Raw genomic sequence first — 19,694 nt, 5'->3', positions numbered from 1 at the left:
AGCTGCTCGCACACAACGCTGGGCTTTTTTTTTTTGGGAGAACATCCTTACAAGTTTGAATTCAAACGCACTGTATGTCATGCAAATGCAGGCGGACTGTCTCGATTGCCATCAGAAATGGCAAAAGATGAATATGGAGAGGAGGGGATTCTGAATATGTTCTCCATCAACCAGACTGGAAAGTTATGTCTATCTGCTTAGCGAGCTTCTGTTGAGTAAAGTCTGACCTGAGTTAGCATATTCATCTCATCTTGTGTTTCTATCATGCATCATATGGCAGACATCATTTACATTTACATTTAGTCATTTAGCAGATGCTTTTCTCCAAAGCGACTTACAAATGAGAATAGTAGAAGCAATCAAATCAGCATGACTACAACTGTTGGAAAGGCGGGGCTTAGCTCACCTGTCAATCATCATCTATGACGCAGTCAAATGAAGCGGGAGACAAACTTGCCTGAGACTGAGAGAAATAACCTCAATTTGTGTGCTATTGTGTGCGTCTATGACTGATTGTGAGTACCCATTCTAATCATTTGATAATCTTTATTAAAATCATAGTATTTGATTACGGGTCAATTTTGCATTTCTCCATTATTATTGAGTTAATCTGAATGAACAGTGTTAAAGCAATCTAGCGCGTTCGGCGCGTTCACGCGCTGTGTCTTCACGATGACATTATTGTAGATGGTGATATCTTCACCCTGTTCCGAATATGTTTATTCATGTCACAATGCTACTATGTTATTCATGTCCAGTTTATATGGGAGTACTGTATAGTGCGCTGGGTAATATTTATTGCCAGTATACGGACACTTTCGGTTTCAACGTGCCGATTATGTTTACATAAATGATGACAGCGGTATACTGCATAGTATTTTTCCACTGAAAGTTAATACTCTATACTGTAGATATGTATACCATAATATTTTACAGTGAAATTTGATGTGTAATGTGATTTAATTTATATAACAGTCAAGGCATGTTATGTTGATTATTTCTTTATTTATGTTTCATTGTAGTACCACACATCTACCCACAAATTCTCAACCTGCCACTTATGTAAATCTTCAGTGTTCAATAAACCCCTTTGATTTAATCTGATTGCCTTGATCCATTCCTGTGTTCTGATCAACACACCAAGAGGAAGGCGGGAGACATTAGAATCACCTTAGAATACAATCCTTTTTCAACTCCTTAACAAAATTGGTCCTTCGAGCCGGATATCAGCCATTGCTCTTGGATAAGAGGATTTATCAGTGTTAATATGCAATCAGAAGGGGTAAATGCAGATGGTGGCAGACCTCAACGCCATGTTCGCCCACCTGCCTATCTTGAGGATTACGACCTCACAGCCGCACGACGTAGACAGGTCGGTCAGCCAATGATGCCTCAGGCTGCAGAGGAGCCACAGCGACGTCATTTATCAGAGGCTGCCGTGTTTTTTCCCTCACCCTCAGACAGAGCCTCTAGTCCTGTGAGTCAGTATTCCTGGAATGTAGTGGATGAGTGGTCACCGGCTGCTTTCGATAGGGAGCATTATTATGATAGAAGGCAAGTTGGATTACCAACGCAGTCTAGCACACCAGTGCCCCCTAATCATCCCGCTCTCTCTTCACCATATCACCGGCCTTGGGAGGAGAATGAGGTTCAATCGCCTCCACCAACCGTCGGTAACATACCACACCAGCCTTCTCAGCCTATATTGCACTCTGGTTCTATTTCAACGCCACTTCCCCACTTATCTACCTTCAGGCAGCCATTGCAGATGACCAGTACAGTGGCTGCGCCAGTGAGATCAGATCTGTTTCCCCAGAGAGGGGATTATAGTTCATTACCTATCCCAAAGCAGACTGTGGACGATAGAGGTCGTTTAAAACTACCTAATTTGCCAGAGAGGAGTGTTGAGGAGCCTTTAAGAGAGCATGTGCTGGTTGATTTCCTGGGAAAGATACTCAGTGACCTTCAAGTAATGCGAGATCACATACAGACTACACTGCCCACCAAACAGGAAGTTCCGAAGACAGTCAAGCCTACGATTTATCCTGACTTCCCATTTGCTGGCTATCCAGGTGAATCTATCCCCGCTACTCCTCACAGAGTTGCTCCTCCACTTCCTGAGTATAGCACCCAGGCCTATGATCCACGCAAGTGTACAGAGCATAAGCTTGGGTCAGGCAGGGCTGTTCACCGCTTTCACCCTGATGATAGATATGAGCCACAGAGACCTTGGTATTTGACACCCACACACAGAGCTTCCACCCTGCATCCAGATGAACGAGAGAGTACCTATCGTGGTCCTACCCCGACCATTCCAGACTTCGTCACAGGTGACCCTAGTGAGTTTACTAGACTGAAGATTGCTCTTGAGAACCTTTTACCTCATGATGCTACTGAGCTCTTCCGCTATCAAATACTGATGGATCACCTGAGGTTAGATGAAGCCCGCCTTGTAGCCGACTCCTATCTTAACTCACCTTTCCCTTATACTGATACCATGGCTGCTCTGACTGAGAGGTTTGGCCAACCTTATAAACTAGCACTGAGGAGGATAGCTAAGGTGATGGATGCACCTGACATTCGACGAGGAGACACTGCAGCCTTCGACAAGTTCGCATTGCAAATTAGATCCCTTGTCGGTATGCTGGAGACTTTAGGCCATGAAGGACAAGCAGAACTGAGATGTGGCTCACATGTGGAAAGGCTTCTAAGCAAATTACCTCCTGAAATGAGGTCAGAGTTCAGGAGACACATGTTTCGTCGCCCAGGCTCAGTGTATAACCTCCTGGACTTCTCTGAATGGTTACAATATGAAGCATGGTGCCAGAGCTGTGAAAGTCAAATTTCAGACCGTCGGCGAAGGGTAGAGCAGAAGCCTGAGCGAGGAAGATCAGTGAATCCTACAGGACGTTCAGCTACTGTGCTTCATGGTGCAGATGAGGGACCCTCCAAACTACCTTCTGGACCTGCTTCAGTACCTTCAGTTACCCACAGCATTCATAATGCACAGTCCAAAGCCTTCTGTCCATATTGTGATAAATACGATCATTATCTCAGTCAGTGCCCCACCTTCAAGTCCTTCAACAAACAGCAGATCACAGATTGGATACAGACGAATCACCGCTGCTGGCGCTGTGGGCGCACCCACCAGGCGGCCAAGTGTACCCTTAAAAAGCCATGCAGTATCTGTAAAGGCAGACACCTGCAGATCCTCCATGAAGTAAACTCCAAGCCCGCGATGGAAGGTTCTTGTCTGGTTAATTCAACAACTGAGACTCTGTATCTCGATAGACCGGCAGGACCACCGGAAAGTTCTGCTGAAGGTCGTTAGAGTGCTGCTTCGTCACAAGGACAAGACACTTGATACCTATGCTGTCCTTGATGATGGATCCGAAAGGACCATTCTTCTTTCACCTGCAGCCACCAAGCTTGGAATTCACGGTCCAGTGGAGAGCTTAGCTCTGCGTACTATCCGCCAGGAAGTGCAAACAATTACTGGAGCCTCAGCCTCCTTCCAGATTTCTCCTGTAACTCAGCCACAGAAGATCTACTCAATTTCAGCTGCCTTTACTGCCGAACGACTCGGTTTAGCAGATCATTCTTACCCACTGAGTATCCTGGAGAAGTATCAGCACTTGAAGAACCTCCCCCTGCAGTCTTTTGAGGGTGTGAGTCCCTTACTGCTTATTGGAGCTGACAATACTCACCTCATTAGTCCTATATCCCCTGTTCGGCTGGGCCCCTCCGGAGGACCAGCTGCTATTCAGACAAGGCTCGGCTGGACATTACAGGGTCCGGTAAGGCTTTTGAAAGATCAGCTGTCACCACAACAGTGCTTCTTTTTGTCCCTCACTCCTGCTGAGCTTGAGTTGAAGAGGGATGTTGAACGGCTGTGGCAGATTGATGTCTTACCGTACCGCTGTGAGAAGCAAGCTACCCGATCTAAAGAGGATCGAGAGGCTATCAGTCTCTTGGAAGCCAAGACCACCCGAGTCGAGGTGAACGGAATCCTCCGATATGCAACACCGTTATTGCGCAGGAAGGATTTCCCCTTCTTTTGCGCTCCAAAGGAAGCAGTGATGCCTAGTCTCAGAGGCATGGAGCGTCGTCTTGCTCAGTCACCAGAAAAGTCGGAGGTGTATAAGTCTGAGATAAAGAAGCTGGAGATTACTGGTGCTGCCATCAAGTTGCAGAACGAAGGAGAGGGAAACACAGGAGAGAAGTGGTATATCCCACACCACATGATCACTCACAATGGTAAAAACCGCCTAGTTTTCAATTGTTCCTTTGAGTATGAAGGACTGAACCTTAATAACTGCTTACTACCAGGTCCAGTTCTAAGCCCCTCTCTTCTGGGTGTCCTCCTGCGGTTCAGGGAACATTGTGTGGCCATAAGTGGGGATATACGCGGGATGTTTCATCAGGTCCTGCTACTGCCTGAGGACAGACCACTCCTACGCTTCCTCTGGCGTGACCTGCGTCGGGATGACCCTCCAGATACTTATGAGTGGCAAGTCCTTCCCTTCGGGACTACGTGCAGCCCCTGCTGCGCATCCTTCGCCCTTCAGCGACATGTGGCGCTGCACAGTACTCCTGACGAGGATGTCAGATTCTCTGTGGACCAATGCTTTTATGTAGACAACTGTCTACAAAGTTTGAGTTCTGTCAAAGAAGCAAGACTATTAGTGGATAAGTTACGTGTCCTCTGGTGGGTTTGACATCCGGCAATGGGCCAGTAATGTTGTGGAAGTTGTCAGTCACCTACCTCCTGAAGCCAGATCCTCTAAACTGGAGTTGTGGCTCTCTCAAGACAAAGCTGACCCACAAGAGTCAACCTTGGGCCTGAACTGGCACTGCGAGCTGGACCATCTTGGGTTCAAGCACAGACCGATTTCTTACAATGCCTTGACGATGCGGAGCATCTACCGAGTGCTGGCAAGTCAGTACGACCCCCTTGGAGTCATCCTTCCATATACTACCCGAGCCAAGGTGATCGTTCAGCAGCTTTGGGTAAATCATCGGGATTGGGATGATCCACATCTCCCTGGTGAGCTCCGGCAAGCATGGATAGACTGGGAGGAGGAGCTTAAATATCTACCGCAGGTAACCCTCCCTAGGTGCTATAACCCTTCCTATATGGATAATTCTAATGTACGACGAGAGATTCACATTTTTAGTGATGCCTCCGAGAAAGCATATGGGGCTGTTGCTTATCTGCGGTCAGAAGGTTGCCAGGGGGACCTCCACCTTGCCTTTCTTCTAGCCCGGTCTAAAGTGGCCCCACGGAAACAGCAGTCAATACCGAGACTCGAGCTCTGCGCTGCCTTGATAGGGGCACAGTTGGCGAGGTTGCTTACAACTGAGCTCACTCTTAAGTTAGACAAGGTCACTTACTGGACTGACTCCACTATTGTCCTCCACTGGCTCCTTTCCGATTCCTGCCGGTACAAGGTCTTTGTAGGCACCCGGGTTTCGGAGATTCATGAGTTGACAGACAGGAAAGCATGGCGATACATAAATTCTGAGCGAAACCCTGCTGATGACCTGACTCGGGGCAAGAAGCTGCAAGACCTTATCGGCCCCAACAGATGGCTTCAAGGTCCGATGTTCCTATTGCAACCAAAGGAGGAGTGGCCTTCTCACCCCACCTCACACTTTTCTGACGCGGAAGATACATCTGAACTTAAAGGAAAGATCTTCTGTGGGATAACTATCACTGTACCATTAATTTCAAGTGGAAAGAAATACAACAACTGGAAGGATTTGGTGGAGGCAGTTGCGCAGGAGCTGCATGGGGCGGCCGCCCAAGATGAATCCTCTCCAGCAAGTACCTATAGAGAGGCAGAGACTGTTGTCCTGAGAAGGATACAGATGGATAGTTTCCCAGAGGATTTCCAGCTGCTGAAATCCAACAAGCCAGTTCGCTCTAACAGTCGGTTGCTGTGTCTTTCTCCGGAATTTGACTCAGAAAACCAACTCATTCGTGTCGGAGGACGTCTGAGGCGGGTGGAAGCCCTCGACGCAGCTACTGTGCATCCTATTGTACTCGACTCTCACCATCCAGACACTCAGCTGCTCATCAAGGACTACGATGCTCGACTCCATCATCCAGGACCAGAGCGAGTGTTTGCTGAGCTCCGTAGAAGGGTGTGGATTCTGAGAGGCAGAGAGGCAATTAAGAAGCACCAAAGGGCATGCCTTGAATGTTGTAAGTGGCGGTCAAAGCCAGCAACACAGCAGATGGTTGATCTTCCCCCTCCGAGACTCCGATTGTATAAACCTGCATTCTGTTCGGCAGGAATGGACTGTTTTGGGCCTTTTGTGGTGAAATTGGGACGCCGGACAGAAAAGAGATGGGGCCTCCTATTCAAGTGTCTCACCACCCGTGCTGTGCACATAGAGGTGCTAACCTCCATGAGCAGTGACTCCTTCCTAATGGCCCTAAGAAGGTTTATTGGTTGACGTGGCCAGCCTGCAGAACTGTACTCTGATCAGGGTACAAATTTTCGAGGTGGAGAGACGGAACTCCGGGAAAGCTTCCGCCAACTCAGTCCAGACTTACAACAGCTGTTAGCCAAGCAAAGGATCAGTTTCCACTTCAATCCTCCGGCCTCTCCACACTTCGGAGGTGTGTGGGAGAGGGAGATCCGGTCAATAAAGTCGTCCCTTCGTACAACACTAGGCTCAGAAACGGTGTCCGAAGAAGTTCTTCAGACAGTTCTGATCGAGATCGAAGCCATCCTAAATTCCAAACCTTTAGGATATGTTTCAGCAGATCTGGCTGATCCGGATCCTGTTACCCCCAATTGCCTGCTGATGGGGCGGCCTGACGGTTCCTTACCCCAGGTGGTGTATCCAGAGACCGAAATCCTTACCAAGAGGCGATGGAGGCACTCCCAGGTATTAGCCGACAGATTCTGGACAGCATTTATAAGGCACTACCTACCGGCAATGCAGACAAGAGGAAAGTGGCAAAGACCATCACCTGACATTCAGCCTGGTTCCGTAGTCATGTTAGCTGACCCTCAGGTACCTCGGTCCTTGTGGCACATTGGTAGAGTGACAAAGGTCTTCCCAGGAGCAGATGGCCATGTCAGAACTGCAGAGATACAGATAAAAGACCGAACATATACTAGGCCTATAGCTCGTCTGATTGTGCTTCCTGAAATCCCTGAAGAGGATCAGCATCCTGGAAGTGAAGACAAACAACAGAAAGCCTGAATTAGTTTCCAACGGAAAACAAATTTACAAGTAAATTTGGGGGCGGCAATGTTGGAAAGGCGGGGCTTAGCTCACCTGTCAATCATCATCTATGACGCAGTAAAATGAAGCGGGAGACAAACTTGCCTGAGACTGAGAGAAATAACCTCAATTTGTGTGCTATTGTGTGCGTCTATGACTGATTGTGAGTACCCATTCTAATCATTTGATAATCTTTATTAAATCATAGTATTTGATTACGGGTCAATTTTGCATTTCTCCATTATTATTGAGTTAATCTGAATGAACAGTGTTAAAGCAATCTAGCGCGTTCGGCGCGTTCACGCGCTGTGTCTTCACAATGACATTATTGTAGATGGTGATATCTTCACCCTGTTCCGAATATGTTTATTCATGTCACAATGCTACTATGTTATTCATGTCCAGTTTATATGGGAGTACTGTATAGTGCGCTGGGTAATATTTATTGCCAGTATACGGACACTTTCGGTTTCAACGTGCCGATTATGTTTACATAAATGATGACAGCGGTATACTGCATAGTATTTTTCCACTGAAAGTTAATACTCTATACTGTAGATATGTATACCATAATATTTTACAGTGAAATTTGATGTGTAATGTGATTTAATTTATATAACAGTCAAGGCATGTTATGTTGATTATTTCTTTATTTATGTTTCATTGTAGTACCACACATCTACCCACAAATTCTCAACCTGCCACTTATGTAAATCTTCAGTGTTCAATAAACCCCTTTGATTTAATCTGATTGCCTTGATCCATTCCTGTGTTCTGATCGACACACCAAGAGGAAGGCGGGAGACATTAGAATCTCCTTAGAATACAATCCTTTTTCAACTCCTTAACAACAACAGTATGTGAGTGCAGTGTGAAGTCACAGTTTCGTCAGTAAAACAAAACTGTTTTTTTTTTTTTTAATAAATAGACAAAGATGGAAAAAGAATAGAAATCGAAAAAAGATTAAGATAGATAAAAAGTAAGTGCTAATATTACTGGGTCAAGTGCTGACGAAAAAGATATGTCTTTAGCATTTTTTTGAAAATGGCTAAAGACTCAGTTGCTCAGATAGAGCATGGCAGGTCATTCCACCAGCCAGGAACAGACCCGGAGAAGGTCCATGAGAGTGATTTTGTGTCCCTTTGTGATGGCACCACAAGGCGCCATTCACTTGCAGAAAGCAAGTTTCTGGAGGGCGCATAAGTCTGAAGTAGTGAGTTAAGATATACCGGTGCAGAGCCAGCGGTTGTTCTGTAGGCAAATATCAGAGCCTTGAATTGGATACGAGCAGCTACTGGCAGCCAATGCAGACTGATGAAGAGAGGAGTGACGTGCTCTCTTTGGTTCGTTGAAGACCAGTCTTGCTGCAGCATTATGGATCAGTTGTAGAGGCTTGACAGTGCATGCTGGAAGGCCAGACAAAAGAGCATTACAGTAGTCCAGTCTAGATAGAACAAGCGCTTGGACAAGAATTTGTGTGGAATGCTCCGATAGGAATGGTCTAATCTTCCTGATGTTGTACGAGGCAAATCTGCAAGACCGGGCCATTGTGGCAACATGATCTGTGAAGCTTAAACAATCATCCATCACCACTCCAAGGTTCCTGGCTGTCCTGGAAGCAGTAATGGTTGACGACCCAAGTTGAATTGAAAGGTTATGATGAAGTGTTGGGTTGGCACCGACCACAACCAGTTCCATTTTTGCAAGGTTGAGTTGAAGGTGGTGGTCCTTCATCCAGGCAGAAATGGCTGTCAGGCAGGCTGCGATGCGACCAGCAACTGTCGGATCATCTGGTTTGAATGAGAGGTAGAGTTGTGTGTCATCAGCATAACAGTGATAGGAGAAACCATGTTCCTGAATAACAGACCCTAGTGATGACATGTAGATGGAGAAGAGAAGTGGTCCAAGCACAGATCCCTGAGGTACCCCAGTAGCAAGATGATGTGACTTCGATACCTCACCTCTCCAAGATACCCTGAAGGACCTACCTGAGAGGTAAGACTTGAACTGCTGGAGTGCGGTTCCTGAGATGCCCTTCGACATGAGGGTTGGCAGGAGGATCTGGTGGTTAACTGTGTGAAAATCAGCTGACAGATCCAGCAGGATTCCCAGAACAACGTTGTCTATGATCATGTAAATAACTACACTACATTTACTGGCCATTTACTTTTTCCTCTTTGACAGCCTTGGTGATACATTTTAAAATAAAAAAAAAAAGCATGTAAGCAAGCATTTTAAGAACAATGTAATATCGGCTTTAAATATTAAACCTGCATGTTTGTATAGCACAGAGCTGAAGCCCCCAAGGGGAAATGGTGGTGGAAAAAAAAAAAAATGAGATGGAAAGAAAAATAATGCTTTTGCATTTTCTTGAAAATGTTTTACATTTCCCAGAGAAACTTTGCATTCGCTAGCAAAATGTTTGTGTTTCCCTGAGGAACTTTGCCTTCCTTCGCAAAAACTTTTGCATTTACTCACAAAACTTTTGTGTTCTTTCTGAGTGAACACAAAGTTTCTCGGGGGAAGGCAAACATTTTGCGAGCAAACACAAAGTATCTTGGGGGAATGCAAAACATATGCGAGAGAATGCAAAAGCATTTGTAATTTTTTAAATATTTTTGCTAAGAGAGGGCTTAACAGTTCAAATATGATAATGAGGGCTTTAAAATGCAGCTAAATGAACAAACACTTTTGTGCTTTTAAATTTTTTATTTATTTATTTATTTTTTACTTGACACAGCATTCTAAAATGTGGCATGAGAAAATGAAAAAGAAGATGAGGCACAATGTTCAAAGATGTCTGTTTAACACTTAACATGGGGTAACATGGGGTATGATGCCCCCTAAGCCTGTGTTCCACAGTTATAGACACACACTCAAAAACTTCCCTAAGTATTTCCCCTCAGGGGAATCCCTGCCGCCATTTTGAAGTGTGTTCCACTTCGTGAAGTGGACGAGGGAAGTTTCATAAGTACATAAGTACAAGTTCATAAGAAACAAATTCATAAGTACAAAACAGTTTTGTCAAGTCTTCATTAGCAAGTCTAATTACATTACGTCTAACTGTAAATTTGAGCTAATTTAAATGAAGAAGCTTCAGTGTGTCAGTGTCTTCCTGAAGGTTAACAGCCAGCTTAAATGTTATGTATCTTGATAATGATGAATTAATGATATTAAGAAGAGGATCAACTTCTGGAAGCATCTCTTTTAGTAGCTTAGTGGTACTATAGCAAAGAATGAATGGAAGTGTTCCTCAAGGGGTCTATAGAACAACGTCTGATGTGATACTGTAGTAGACGGTTGAATGGTTATAATTTTCTTTTGAATAGTTTCAATCTTTCATAAAGTCATTACTGCTGTGCTGTTTTCTCATTCATTTGCCCATTGTATCATATAAATCCCTAGGTTTGTGTTTGTATTCTTTTAAAAGATTTGAAAAGTAAGCAGATCTAGCAGTTTTTAAGACCTTTTTGTATGCAATAACACTTTCCTTCCATGAAATTCAAAATACTTCTAGATTTGTTTTCTTCCAGCTGAGCTCCATTTTTCTGGCTGCTCTCTTAAGGGCCCGAGTGTGCTTCTTGTACCACAGCGTTGGACTATTTTCCTCAATCTTCTTTAACCTGTTAGCCTTCACTGGTGCGCTGACGCACCAAGCTTCTTTGTTTAAATTAGATTTAATTAGAAATTTATTGTTAAATGTAATGTAATTACCTTGACAAACTATACATCATTAAAAAAATTTAAGACTCGAGCTTCAATTTTTAATCTCTATTTTACTCTTTAAATCATATGGTGTCCGTTATTTGTTAATATGCATCGGGAGTTATGAATATGAAAAAATGAGTTTTTACCTTTTCATTGAAATATGAGCGTCAGCCTCAGCCATTGAGAAAAACTGCTGTGAGATCATCATGAAAAAACTACCAAAATAACATCCCTCTGGGCTTTTAGCTTAAAAGCTTGCACATTTGGATAAATATTGATGGATTCTCATACGTTTATGTCAATTTTCTATACAGAGGAGTAATATTTATTCATTTTTTACCCAAAACGCACTGTTGCCATCATATTAACGCTGTATACACATATCTACTGTGTTTTCAACCTGCAGCCGGAGGGCGCTCTGTGCACACTTAATCAACACATGGGTCAAGGAAGAAAATACATGTCATGTGACATACCAGGAACTAACACAGGGTTACAAAGATTGCTGAAAACATCAATAAATATGCAAAGCGACACTTTCGAAAGTAATAAATACACGTTTGTGACGATATGTGGTTTATCTTTGTTCCTTACGCCATGTCGGGTATTAATAATAGATAGATTAATAATATAATAGATATATTAATAATGTAATGCTAATTGAGATAGCTTTTGTCATTGTGCAGAATAGCCTAAAATGATATATGTTCTGTCTGATTTTTGATCTGAAGCCACATCATATCACAGAAGTTTATTTAAAACACTCGACTTGTAAGTTTGTAGCAAAAACATGGTTTTAATCTTATAAATTGTCGTGTTTTGTGGGTGTGCTAAGCTAATATGCTAACGAGCCCAGAGCTGCATCTGTTCAGAGCTTTTTCTTTTTTTCAAGAAGGGCATTAGATACAGTTTCAAAGAAGGTGAAGTGAGAAGTTTGGTAAAAGAAATGAGGGATTAAATCTTGAATAGTAATTATAATATAGACAAAAGAAAAAAATAATAAGAGCCATAAGCAGGCTGGAGAGGTGTGAATGTGTTCAGGGGAGACTGAAACTGAATGGGGCTGTTACCACCACAAAACAATATAGACAATACACTTGAATAGATGCTTAGATGACGACAATAAACATCAGTTAGCACTTTAGAGTCTTTTCTAAATAAAGTCTCATGAAATGGTCTTGAAAAACATTTAATAAAACTCAGAGTTTTAAACTGATCATCTTCAGATTTGAAATATAACATGGCCAGACATATGGCTTTAGCTGCAGTGCATTTCTAGATTGCTAAAAGGCCAACTTCACTTTTATTTCCATAAAGCTATTTCATAAAAATACATTGAATAACTTTTCAAAAATTTCAAAAAGCTATTTTTAACTATTTTCTTCATTGTGACAATAATCAATTATGACTTTACAATAAACTGCAAAGTGTCTGCTTTCAAATGAGACCTTACTCATGCTTTTCGTGCAAAGGGTTCATGAACTGTATCTGTTTTAGTTTGGGTATGTAATTTATTGGGATTTTCCAAAAGCGGGGGTGCTGGCTAACAGGTTAAGAGCAAAGGAACAACTGTGTCTAAAGAGAGAGTCAATAGTTTGTGTTGCAACATCAAGTTCTTCTGCTATCTGGTATGCCAAGGAGTAGAGACTGATTGGGATTATTTACAAAGCAATCATTAGAAGTGACGGTTCTACCATATAGATCAATCAGTTTGTATAATTAAAACCATTAAGGCAATAACAATAATTAGTCTATATAAATACGTGATGACCTTCACTTTAGAATTAATTATACATTATGCATTATTTATGTTAATTATGAACCTGTATATAGTAGTTCTTAGTAGTTCTCTGGGAGGTATAAAAAACAGTAGTCATTGATCAGCTAATAGTGAACTACCACCTTCAACTGAGTATTACTTACTAATTCATTAATCAGAGTTTATTGTTAGTTAATAGTAGTTACTAGAGTGTTAATAATGCATTACTCATTTGTTCCTGTGTAGTTATTCATTAATGAATAACAATATGTCTTATATATCAGAGAATGTATCTCTTTTCTTTTATCAGATGCATACAGTATTGCATATATCTTGTGTCATATACACACTTGTTTAAATTAGCTCAAATTTACTGTTAGATGTAGGCCCCTAATGTAATTACCTTGACAAACTATACATCATTAAAAAGATCCATGACTCAAGCTTCAATTTTTAATCTCTATTTTACTCTCAATATCGTATAGTGACCATTATTTGTTAATATGCGTCAGGAGTTATGAATATGAAAAACAGAGACGTTACCTTTTCATTAAAATATAAGCATCAGCCTCAGCCATTGAGAAAAAACTCTTATGAGATCGTCATGAAAAAACTCTACAAAATAACATCCCTCTGGTCTTTTAGCTTAAAAGCATGCACATTTTGAGAAATATTGATGGATTCTCATACGTTTATGTCAATTTTCTATACAGAGAAGAAATATTCATTCAATTTTTACCCAAAACATGCTGTTGTCCTTATTACAAGCGCTGAATTCTCTGATCTACTGTGTTTTCAAGTCAGGGTGCTCTGTGCACATTAATCCACAAATGACTCAGTGAAGAACAGGCATACCATGTGACATTCCAGGAACTAATAGAGGCTTCCAGAGGTCGCTAAAACCATGGATATAACATGCAGATCGACACTTTTGAAAGTAATAAATACATGATTGTGACGATATGTGGTTTATCTGTGTTCCATATGTCATGTCGGGTATTCATAATAATAGATTATATTTATAATGCAATGCTATAGAAATAGCTTTTCTCATTGTATAGAATAGCAAATTATATATTTTCTGTCTGATTTTTGATCCAAAGCCACATCACATCACAGAAGGTTATTTAAAACACTCGACTTGTAAGTTTGGAGCAAAAACGTGGTTTTAATCTTATAAATTGTCATGTTTTGTTGGTGTGCTAAGCTAACATGCTAACAAGCCCAGAGATGCACCTGTTCTGAGCTAATGCAAATTAATAATTTTAAATTGTAAAGCTCACTGATTTTTTTTTTCTTTTTTCAAGAAGTGCATTAGATACAGTTTCAAAGAAGGTGAAGTGAGAAGTTTAGTGAAAGAAATGAGGGATTAAATCTTCTTGAATAGAACATAGTCAGTAATTATAATAGAGACAAAAGAAAAAAATAATTAGAGCCATAAGCAGGCCGGAGAGGTGTGAATGTGTTCAGTGGAGACTGAAACTGAATGGGGCAGTTAGCACCACAAACACAATATAGACAATACACTTGAATAGATGCTTATGATGACAATAAACATCAGTTAACATTTTAGATTCTTTTCAAAATAAACTTACATGCCATGGTCTTGAAAAACATTTAATAAATGTTTTAAACTTATCATCTTCAGATTTGAAATATAACATGGTCAGACATGTGGCTTTAGCTGCAGTGCATTTCTAGATTGCTAAAAGGCCAACTTCACTTTTATTTCCATAAATTTCATAAAAATAATAACTTTTCAAAAATTTGAAGCTATTTTTAACTATTTTCTTCATTGTGTCAATAATTAATTATGACTTTACAATAAACTGCAAAGTGTCTGCTTTCAAATGAGACCTTGCTTATGCTTTTAGTGCAAAGGGTTCATGAACTGTATCTGTTTTAGTTTGGGTATGTCATTTATTGGGATTTTCCAAAAGCGGGGGTGCTGGCTAACAGGTTAAACAAATATATTTCCTCATAAAATGTGTGTCATTAGTTAAACATCAGCCTACCAGGGATATGTCAGGATTTTCTGGAATTTCTGGAACAAATACCTGTAAGTGTCTTGTGCAGGGCTGTAGGGAACATTCAACAGAAGCCCAGTAATATTCTTTTTTTTTCACTCACAGTTGCGGTGCAGTTCTTGTATACTCTAGTAATTAACACATCAAGTAGCCAGCTCATCATAGGTAAGTGTTCAAGTAGTGTGACTGCAAACCTTAAAGTAAAGATGTCCTGCACCATTCTGTATCCACTCCTGCTTCTCCTGTTCAGCTGTGCCTGTATGTCTGAGGTCTGTTGGGAAAATTTATTGATTATTAACGTATTACCAGTAGAGAATAACTTGCATGAAAAGCACTGGAAAGTACCGGGTTTTCTGCACTAAGAGCATCAAGCGTAAATGAGATATAAGTGTATTCAAAGCAATTACAGTAGCAAGCTGTGGAAGGCACCAAAGAAGCCATTAAAGCATGTTTTTAAAAATATAGCAATTATAGTAGCAAGCCGTGGAAGGCACCAAAGAAACCATTAAAACATGTTTTTAAAAAATATAGTGGCTGGCGATCCGCCACCATTAAAATCAAAGCTGAGGAGTATTCATAGATAACAGTGGCAAAACGCCAGGGTGGAGTTAAAAGAAAAAGATAACTAGAGGAATACTAATTGGATCTGTAACGATAAGAGAAACATATAAAACGAGCTGATTAACGCTGTTTAGATCAGATGTGATGCCTGATGAGAAGCTGACATCTCACTTTGTTGCCTGGCAATAAAGAATATCTTTTGAAGACCTGGAACTTCTGACTCTGAGAGCTTTTTTGAGAAGAGAACAGAATCATCTTAGGACACTGCAGACTGGCCACAACATAATTGGCGAGCGGCAGCCAGGAGCAGCGAGAGGTCAGAGGTGGCCCCACGGCGGGACTGCTGCAGGAGGCCCTACAAAACAAAAAGGCGCCAAACAAAGAGGTAAGCACTTTTGCTTATATTTGTTTTGTATGGCCCTTGTGAGCTGATGCCTGGGTGGTAACTATAAAACCTCAGCCAAACGAACCTAAATTTAAATTGAAATAATAAATGAAAGAATTAAGATTAAAATGATTTATTGTGAATATTAAAATGAGGAACAATTTCCAGGTCTTTGAAGATAGCGCATGCGTAGATTAGTAGTATTTAACACGCAGAAGTGCGTCGTGCCAGAAGTTGGCTTTAGTAGTATTTAACACGCAGAAGTGCGTTGTGCCAGAAGTTGGCTTTAGTAGTATTTAACACGCAGAAGTGCGTTGTGCCAGAAGTTGGCTTTAGAAGTATTTAACACGCAGAAGTGCGTTTTGCCAGAAGTTGGCTGTAGAAGTAGTATTTTACACGCAGAAGTGCGTTTTGCCAGAAGTTGGCTACATGAGAAGTGTTTTATGCAGAAGTGCACCTCTGTCTGCCTGAAGGAGGCACAGAGGAATGTGTGTGCGCAGAAGTGCGTCTGTTGTTTGATGTGTGTCAGGGAAAGCCTTGTGAAGAGTGGGCAGCCCTGTAATTGTGTTGTATAATAGTGTATAAAGTGTAAAGTAAGGAAAAAAGTGAAATAAGGTGGATAGAAGAATTCTTTGGCTTTGTATAATTTGCATTGAGGAAAACAGTATGCTTAGAATTAATGAAAGCACTTAAAGGTGTTTTTGTGAATTGGGAGAACAAGCTTATTAATGGATAATGAGAACCAAAATAAAAATGGAAATGTAAAATGTGAGAAAATTTATGTGAGAACAAAAAATACTCCAAAGACTTTGTGTTGCAGATTATTTGGACATTTTCCAGATTGCAGACGCTGTGATCCAAATAAAGAAACACAGCCATTGATAAATAAAATAAATAAATAAGACTGAATTGTTTTCCCACTGTCACAAAAATTAGAAAAAAGTTAATGTATTGTAAATATATTGTATACAGAGTGTGAGTGAAATCCCGGGTGTGTGAGTGCGCATTGAAGTGTCAGTGAGCTTGAGGAGGGGAGAGAGGTGTGTGTGTGTGTGAGTGTGTAGTGGAGCAGAAACAGAGAGATTCCTTTCTAAGAAGCAATAGTTGGCCAGGATCCATGTTTGAATTATTTGTCTCAGAATATGAGAAAGATAGAATGAGGGAGTGTATGAGACTGCATAGAGAAGAAACCAAATTTAGACAAGCATTAAAAGAGTCCCAAGGGATACGAAATCATTTTTGGCTTGAAACTGAATATATAGACATTGACAGGCAGAGAAGGGAGCTTACTGAACAGAAAAAAGAACAGTTGCTGAAAGATTTAGTGAAAGTCACCAATGCAAAATTGATTGAAAAAGAATGGCCTTTAGTGGATTGGAGTGGAGAAATTAAAAAACGAATAACACTTGAAAAGCTAAGGCCATATTTAGCTAAATTTTGCCATCCTAGAACAACACTTCTAGAAGCATTGCTGACAACAGCAGAAATAGAATTAGACCCAATTTTCATTCCCTACCTGAAAAGAAATGTTGGGTATCGTTGGCCTCAGGATTTAGGAGGAGCAACTATATTGCAAAATATTTACATCATTATAAATTCATGCACAAGACCAGTACAGTGGGAAAGTGACAAGATTTTTAAATTAGGAAAAAAAAGGAGTTAAAAGTGTCACAACCACTAATTGGACGCTGGGAAAACTGGCAGTGTCAGTGGTGCTGAGGAACAACCCAGAACACATACATCACTTGTGGGTGGAGATAAGGAGGGGCAAGAGGGAAGTGGAGGAGCAGCCAGTGACTGTGGAGGATGACAGACCCTCAAGCAGGGAAGCAGAAGCGAAAGAGGGGGAGGAAGGGGAGGAGGATTTTGAATACTAGAGAGAGAGAAAGTTTGATTGAAGTGTTTGAGCCAATTGGATTTTATTACCTTTCCCAAAGCACAATTACAAATTTCAATAACAGTAGTAGGAGGATTTAATGCAAATTTAACCTCATGTCTCACTTATCCATATTGGGCAGGAGGAATAACAGCAATTGGGCGGAGAGTTGAGGAGAACGAGCTCTGGAGTTTTTGAATTGATCTGCTTGGGGGAAGACATTATTTGGAAACGCAACAATTACAGTTGGCTGGATCTGGAAGACGTGACTCCGAAGCCATTGACTGAGGTACAAATAAGAGCAATTTTAAAATACATGAGAAAAAGAAAAACCATCAAACTATTGTTTTAAAGTCCTCAACCCAGTACAAGTCCGGTGAAGGTCAGGGGTCGGATACTTTTAGTGGTCCTCGTCTGACTAATCCGGTGAAGAATTAAAATAAAATTGGAAAATGATTTAACTGGGGTTAAAGAGGTAAAAGATTGGTCACAAACACAATGGCTTCGAAGTCACCGGAAACAGACATACCAGTAGAGCGAATAATAACACAATATCCCATATGTAGAGATATTATTAAGAAATTATCAAAAAAGTGGGAAAAAAGGACCAAAAAGTTAAAAACAAAATGGCCAGCAGAGGGAACATTTGATGTAGCAATGTGTAGAGAAATGAAAGCATTAATAAAGAACCATAAACCACATGACAAAACTAAGAAAAGAGAACAAAAGAGACAAAAAGAGCAGGAGGTTTTAGATCTCTTCATACAGCAAGCAATAAAGGAGCACAAGAAGAAGCAAATGGAGGAACAGAAAAAGAAAATGGAAGAAAAGGTGGAGCGCCCACCTCCCTATGCACCTCCCTACCAGGAAATAAAAAAGCAAATGCCTATGGTAAGAGGTACATTAGAGGTGGATGGAAATTTAAGTGTTGTTGAAACTGATGAAGAGGATGATGAAGAACAACAAATGAGAAAAAGAGAAGAGGAGTACGCCTACCAAGGAGATGATGAGCAAGGAGATTATCAAGAGAACAATGGACAGAAAAAAACTAATAAGCCTGTACCAATGAAGAGAAGGCTAACAGCGAGCACAAAGACACAACAACAACAACAAGAACAAAGGGAAGAAGAACAAAGGAACCCACTGATGGACTGCTCTTATGTGAAACAAAAAAGGCAGAAAGAAGAACGAAAGGGAAGAGGAAAAAGAAATCCATTATTGGACAACCCCTATTTCTATATGGGAGAAGCCATACAGGAGCTGAACAAGGCAGGAAGAGATGACGCTGGTGAGTCCACAGGAGGAGAACAGGAAGAAAGAGCCAGTGTGGACTCATTGGATCGTGAGTTGAACAGGCTGCAAGAAACCGTGGAAAGACTAAGCCTGGAAAAACAGCGAAGATGCTTGACGAGAAAAGCTCAAAACCTAAGAAGGAACATGGAGGAAGATGAACGTTGCCAAGGAATAAGAGCACGTTCAGCCAGCCCTTTAGGAAGACACAGAAGAAATAGCTCACAGGAGGAATACAGAAGGGTCTCAGGAACTCTTCGACTTGAGAAAATACCTCCAGGAGATCCGATGTGGAGAAACAGGGGAGAGAGGCAACTCATATCCCCCGCAGAGTCCATGCCAATCCTAACGCCACACCCAATAGGAAACTTGGCAGAAGAGTGGGGTGATCTAAACCCCTTTCAAACACAAGGGAGATACTCTCCAGGAGGACACAACTCAATGTTGGACCCAGAAGTCACAGGTGACCTGCTGGCCTCTGTACACCAAGCACCTATGCTACAAAAGAAGAAAAAGCAACTTCCCATTCTGATTAAGGGGGAACAGGCGCAATACGTGCCCTGGGCGGGACAAGACTTAGAAGGACTTGTGGCTCATCTACCAGACATACATGAAGGAGCTGGAAAATGGATTCGACTATTGGAAGCAGAAACAATGGGAAAGATACTGGCCATTGGAGACATCAAGGCCTTACTGGCAAAGAGTGTGGGAGGAGCCAAGACCAATGAGATCCTTGAGGATGCAGGTTTGAAGTCTGCAGTAGGAGGAACAAGGAAGGATGCCACCACCTTTGATCAGTACCGATCCATGATATGGAGAGTACTGAGGAAACACTACCCGACACAA

General features: G+C 41.5%; 1 protein-coding gene and 2 long non-coding RNA genes across 9 annotated transcripts in view; all 3 read left to right on the top strand.

The window, feature by feature from the left end:
* LOC125250290 (NACHT, LRR and PYD domains-containing protein 12-like) overlaps window positions 1–19,694 on the top strand; it is a 224,965-nt gene that overhangs the window by 104,165 nt on the left and 101,106 nt on the right. The gene's annotated exons all lie outside the window — the stretch shown is intronic.
* Window positions 421–1,099, top strand: LOC125250360. Its single transcript, XR_007180781.1, has 2 exons — window positions 421–515; window positions 1,023–1,099. It is a non-coding gene; the product is annotated as an uncharacterized LOC125250360 (long non-coding RNA).
* Window positions 6,243–7,988, top strand: LOC125250358. Its single transcript, XR_007180778.1, has 2 exons — window positions 6,243–7,405; window positions 7,912–7,988. It is a non-coding gene; the product is annotated as an uncharacterized LOC125250358 (long non-coding RNA).

The sequence above is a fragment of the Megalobrama amblycephala genome, linkage group LG17, assembly GCF_018812025.1.
Source record: "Megalobrama amblycephala isolate DHTTF-2021 linkage group LG17, ASM1881202v1, whole genome shotgun sequence".
NCBI lineage: Eukaryota > Metazoa > Chordata > Actinopteri > Cypriniformes > Xenocyprididae > Megalobrama > Megalobrama amblycephala.
Note: the sequence above shows the minus strand (reverse complement) of the source record. Positions and strands in the feature narration are given on the sequence as shown.